The sequence below is a fragment of the Crocuta crocuta genome, unplaced genomic scaffold (assembly GCF_008692635.1).
Source record: "Crocuta crocuta isolate KB4526 unplaced genomic scaffold, BGI_CrCroc_1.0 scaffold23, whole genome shotgun sequence".
In the NCBI taxonomy this organism is placed as follows: domain Eukaryota; kingdom Metazoa; phylum Chordata; class Mammalia; order Carnivora; family Hyaenidae; genus Crocuta; species Crocuta crocuta.
The window spans coordinates 7,702-13,890 of record NW_027529439.1 but is presented as its reverse complement, the minus strand read 5'-3'; the positions used below and the strand labels follow the sequence as shown (position 1 = coordinate 13,890).

Genomic DNA, 6,189 nt, shown 5'->3' with positions numbered 1-6,189 from the left:
GAAAATACTGTAATTTTTAATGGTGGTTTATAGCAGAGCAAATTATTTTATACAAATTAATATTTGTTTTTTTTTTCCTTTCATAATTGAGGTTTTTTTTTTTTTTGGTTGTTCTGAGGATTGGCACAGACAATTCAGCTTGCACACAATTCTTACTGGACATACCGAAAATCTAAACAAATCATGTAGTTGTGGTTCTTTTCTAAGTTATTCCAGTGACTGTCCAGCTTAAAATTTGGAGTCAAATTTCCCTTAACAGCATATCAAGTACCAATATCTTCAAATGTTGATATGCTGTTACACTGTTAATTAACTCCCATTAACTCACCATTCAGTATCATATATACTACATACTCCAATGTTCAATCTTGCACAGCACATTCTCAAGTTTACTAGGAAACTGGACGAGGACGCCAAGAGGTTAACAGAGTGCACAAATTCCGACAGGTAGAGCCAGGATCAAGGAGTGGTTTTCTTTAGAAAACAATTCTACCGAAAACAACAAGGGAATAGAAGTATTTAAAATGTTCCAGAAATATTAAATGCACGACTGACTCCAAATTGCCATTTAGTATGCTTGGTATTACAGGATATAAAAACTACCCCATCTGTGGAATGTTAAGCTGACACACAAGACGATCAAAGCCTCCCATATTCAATATCTCACTATTTTCTGTTTGTACCGAAAAGTAACCAGCAAATGATTTCACCTCTTAAAAAAAAAGCCTTTACACTTAAAAAATAGGATGAGGTGGGATTCCCTCCTTCTTAAAAATGTTTCTAGAGCTACTAAAAAACTTGCATTTACAAAATAGTTGATAAAAAATATTCCTCTGTATTGTACAAGAAGGGACATGTGGACCCCTGAGAAGACATGGGATGTGGTATTAATCAGACTTGGCTTCTTTCCTGCTTTCTCAGAGGCCAGAGTCTCCCCGGTTTTAGTTTCTCTGTTTTCTGCAGGTAAGTCTTTTGTTTCTTGGTTTAGCCACTTCGGCCTGTTTTCCCTTAGCTCCCCTTTTCCCCTTTGTTTGTACTTATTTGTCTGAAGATTTATCCTTTCCCGCTGCCTTTTTTAGGCTTCGCTTCCACTTTCGCAGGAGCGGATTTAGCTGACAACCTCGCCGACTTCCTCTGGGCTCCTCCTTCGCCGCCCTCTCGGCGGTGCTGACCTTCCTCTTGGGCATCGTGGCGGTGGGGCGGGCGCGTGCTGGGTGCCTGCAGGCCGCCGCGTGCCCAGAGCCTTCGCGAAGCTGGGCTGCCTGGCCGCTGCCACTCCTCCCGCTGCCCGAGCTACTGCGACCTGCGGGATCGGTGGGAGAACTGGATCAATATGTCCTTTAAAACTATGCAACTTATCCTTTTAAAGAGCATTCCTTCAGAAGCAGCTGGCTGGCTCAGTCAGAAGAGCTTGCAACTCTTGTTCTCAAGTGTTGTGAATTTGAGCCCCACACTGGGTGCAGAGATTACTTAAATACAAATAAAACCTTAAAAAAAATAAGCATCTGACTTAAGCTCAGGTCATGATCTCATGACCTCATGATCTCATGTTCATAAGTTTGAGTCCCGTTTGGGCTCTCTGCTGTCAGTGTAGAGCCTCCTTTGGATCTTGTCTCCCAATCTCTCTGTCCTTCTGCTCATGTTCTATCTCTCTCTCCCAAAAATAAACATGAGTGGATGAATAAAATAAAATAAATCAAGAGCATTCCTCACGCAAGCTCATTTATTTACCATAGTCGAGTAATTATATGTATTTAGGTGGCTCTGCTTTGTTCTGGAGTTGGTCTAAAGCCAGGTAGAGTTCCAATGTATGCAAAGCTTTCAAATTCTAAAGGAGATTTAATAATGCCAATATGATTTTTAGGTCATTTTCAAAAGTTGTTAAAATTTAACATAAATACTGGAATTTTCAAAATTGGTCATTTCAAACAATGCTGCTTTCAGATGATCCCTTTGATTTAGAAACCCTGAACCCCTTTGTTTTGATCATAACTCATATAGCTTTTCTTCAGCTTATTAAAAAACTGCCTAGACTCCACCAGAAGCCTACTAGAACTGATCCAAGAATTCAGCCAAGTTGCAGGATACAAAATCAACGTACAGAAATCGGTTGCATTTTTATTCACCAACAATGAAGCAACAGAGAAATCAAGAAACTGATCCCATTCACAATTGCACAAAAAAAACCCATAAAATACCTAGGAATAAACCTAACCAAGGATACAAGATCTCTGTATGATGAAAACTATAGAAAACTTATGAAGGACATTGAAGACAATACAAGAAATGGAAAAATATTCCATGCTCATGGATTGGAAGAATAAATATAGTTAAAATATCATTACTACCCAAAGCAATCTACACGTTCAATGCAATTCCAACCAAAATTGTACCAGCACACTTCTCAAAACTAGAACAAACTATCCTAAAATTTGTATGGAACCACAAAAGACCCCAAATAGCCAAAGTCATATTGAAGAAGAAAACCAAAATGGGAGGCATCACCATCCCAGACTTTAGCCTCTACTACAAAGCTGTCATCATCAAGACAGTATGGTATTGGCACACAGACACATAGACCAATGGAATAGAATTGAGAACTCAGATTTGGACTCAAAAGTATACAGCCAACCAATCTTTGACAAAGCGGGAAAGAGTATCCAATGGAAAAAAGACAGCCTCTTTAACAGATGGTGCTGGGATAACTGGACAGTAACATGCAGAAGAATGAAACTAGATCATTTTCTCACACCATACACAAAAATAAAATGGATAAAAGACCTGAAAGTGAGACAGGAAACCATCAAAACCCTAGAGGAGAAAGCAGGAAACAACCTCCTTGACCTCCACCGCAGCAACTTCTTACTTCACACATCCCCAAGAGGAAGAGAATCAAGAGCAAAAATAACTATTGGGACCTCATCAAGATTAAAAGCTGCACGGCAAAGGAAACAATCCATAAAACTGATAGGCAACCGATGAAATGGGAAAATATAGTTGCAAATGACATATCAGATAAAGAGTTAGTATCCAAAATTTATAAGGAACTCACCAAACTTCACACCTGAAAAACAAACAATCCAGTAAAGAAANGGAAACCAACTTGACAATAAACTATAAAAAAAAAAACCCTTTGCCTAAAATATAGTTTTATTTTTTAAATAACATGAATATATTCCAGCTTGCAGAGACCTTGGTGAAGCAGGTGTCACATGCCAACTTTCCTTGTCATTTCTCTTCAAATGCTGCTGCCATTGGTGTCCCTATTCTCCCTCTTGCCAAACCCCCCAATTCTTCAATCTCAGTACAGAATTTATCTACACCCATTCCATTGCTTCCAGACCTTTTTAGCGTTTGAAGATCCCATCCTTGCCATCAGTCCTTCAATGTAACTGCCGAGACTGATTCCTTTCACGGTGACTATGGCTTCTTCAGTCAAAACAGTCGTTTTCTGGGTCCTGAGGATGTAGTTTGTATGTGTCTCATCTACTGAAACCATATTTGTCAACAAAATGTTAATAGATTCAAGTCCCATTGTTTTCTCTGTAGGGTCAACTACAGAATGTTCTTACACATACATTTTAGTTCTTGCTTCACCAATGAGATTTCACAATGGAAGGCAGTCCCCTCTGTGCTGAAAAGTCTATGGCTGTGCAACTTTCTAGAGGGATCTGGCTGTCCAGTACATCAGCTCCAACCATGCTTGGGTTCATAGGGTTTGGGTTATCTCTGCACTGCAGCTGTTGTAACGGTTTTTCCATGAGTGGTCAAAGACCTGCCCTGAAGTCCACATCTTTCTTTGTGGTGCTGGCAGCCCACACGATGTCCAGGGGGTCCTGGAGGATGAGGCCCTGCCCTCCCCCCAGCCACCCCACCACCATTTGAACTTTTTTTAATGTTTGTTTATTTTTGAGAGGGAGAGAGGGAGGGAGTGGGTGTGAGCGGGGGAGGGGCAGAGAGAGAAGGAGACATAGAATCTGAAGCAGACTCCAGGCTCCTGGCTCTGAGCTGACAACACAGAGCTTGACGTTGGGCCCAAGCTCAAGGACTGCAACATCATGACCTGAGCTGTTGTCAGACATTTAACCGACTGAGCCACCCAGGTGCCCCCGAATTTCTTTTAAATAATCCCTTGCTGCATAGTGAGAAGGTAGGTCTCTGCACCTTGTGTTGTTTCTGGTGATGTGTACCGTGTAAGCCCCGAGCTGGATTTCTGCAGTATGTTTCCAAATCAACCTGAGCAGGTGGAGATGATATTCTATCAAAATTTTCAGTAGATGTTTAATAACAATAATGTGTCATCTGGCTATCTGGGAAGGCAGAAAGGAAGGACACAGTGGAATTTGCCCATTCCAACAGCAACGCCTGGTCTAGCTCTTGTCTGCTTGTGAATTTGTGAGGTGCGTACCAGTATCACCACTTGGGAGAGGGAAATAGAAACTAGGGCTAGAAGAGGAACTTTGAGCAGTTTTCACCCCAGTTTCACACTGACTGAAAAGTCCCATGAAGTGGAGAGCACCTTCTGTTTTTTGAAGAAGTGTGAACAGGTGTTATAGAGGCACAGAGGACTCCTACCTGGTAATCTGTGGCCCTTCTCCACCAGGCCCCTGCACGACCAGCCTGGTAATCTTAAAGAGGGATTCAGACTTGAAAGTCCAGATAACCCAGTACCTGGCATATGCTACATGTGCAGTTTCATTTTTACATAAGGGAAATGTTTCTGGCCAAAATTATACTCAAGAAATCAAGTTATAGAAAGGCTTTACTTGGAATGTGGATTTGTATATTTTCATAGTAGGCCTACTTAGATCCATTGGCTGTCCTTTGCAGATTGTTTTCATTATCAAAAAGAATTTCAACCCATAATTTTTGTAGCCACATCAGATTTTTACCTAAATCTCTACGGATAAACAATAAGGAAAATTTCCCCAGTGAACGAGATGGATAATGTTGCCATTTTAACTCTGGGTCTGTAGTCATTCCCTTGTATTCTACTCCCAGGGCACATGAAAGCATGCAGCCAGGTGAGCCCTGCGGTCCATGTGAGCCTGCTGGGAGGATGCGTGGCTGTGTAGGACATTGCTGTGTCGCCAGCTCAGCAGCATTCCCGAACTTAAACTACTCAATATATTTTTGGATTTAATTTCCCAAATAAGGTAATAATTAAGTGTATTTATTTGAAATGAATGTATACTAGTCAGAAATTTGAGACTTGGGGTGGGTTATTGATTTATATTGACTACCTCTCTATTTAGAATTGTGGTTAGAATTTTATAAATTTTTGGGGTGCCTGGGTAGCTCAGTCGGTTAAGCATCCGACTTCGGCTCAGGTCATGATCTCACGGTTTGTGGGCTCGGGCCCCACTTCAGGCTCTGTGCTGACAGCTAGCTCAGAGCCTGTTTCAGATTCCGTGTCTCCCTCTTTCTCTGACCCTCCCCTTCTCGTGCTGTCTCTCTCTCAGAAATAAAGCATTTAAAAAAAAAAAAACCGGGAGGTTTGCCTGCGAGTTCGTGTTTCGGGTGACGAGACACAGAGGGACCTGGTTTCCCTGTATCCAGCGGGCCTGAGCGCCTCCCAGGCAAACCTCCGTCCTTGCTTGCCAACCCAACATGGAGGAGAAGGGAGCAGCGATTCTGGCTCCACCCTCAGGCTAGACAAGAGGCTTGGAATTGCCCCGAGGGGATCACCTGCGAGGTTGTGTCTACAGCAATTTCAGTGGGATGCGCGGACTGGGACTTGGAAACTAGGCCTGGCCTGTGTTAAAGAGCGCGACCCACTTTGGCTGCGCCCCCTGCACGGGGAGTTTACACACCCAAAAAGGCGAGGTTCAGCACTTGGTTCAAGAAGGGACTGAAGCACCGCCACTCTCCTTCCCACAACCGCCAAGGCAGAACTCTCGCCTGACCNAAATAAAATAACCAAGGTCCCAACAAGAGTGACCAAGATTACCATTCAAAAAACACTCTCTGAAAGGATAGGCCCTGGACAGCCAAAGAGTCTTCTTGGATACAGCAGCGCTCACAGGTGCAGAGAGCATAACAAGTCTTTAAACTAATAAGAGCCAGAAAGCTAACTCAAATGACAAAACGAAAGAGCTCTCCTCCAAAGAAATTCCAAGAAGAATTGACAGCTAATGAACTGCTCAAAACAGATATAAGCAGCATAACTGAACAAGATTTTAGAACAAT

The 6,189-nt window shown here is 42.3% G+C and overlaps 2 pseudogenes; both read right to left on the bottom strand.

Moving 5' to 3' along the window:
* Nucleotides 1-346: 346 nt before the first annotated feature.
* LOC144228319 (non-histone chromosomal protein HMG-14 pseudogene) lies at nt 347-1,223 on the bottom strand (annotated as a pseudogene).
* Nucleotides 1,224-3,228: 2,005 nt separating this feature from the next.
* On the bottom strand, nt 3,229-3,793 carry LOC144228315 (PRELI domain containing protein 3B-like; annotated as a pseudogene).
* Nucleotides 3,794-6,189: the final 2,396 nt, after the last annotated feature.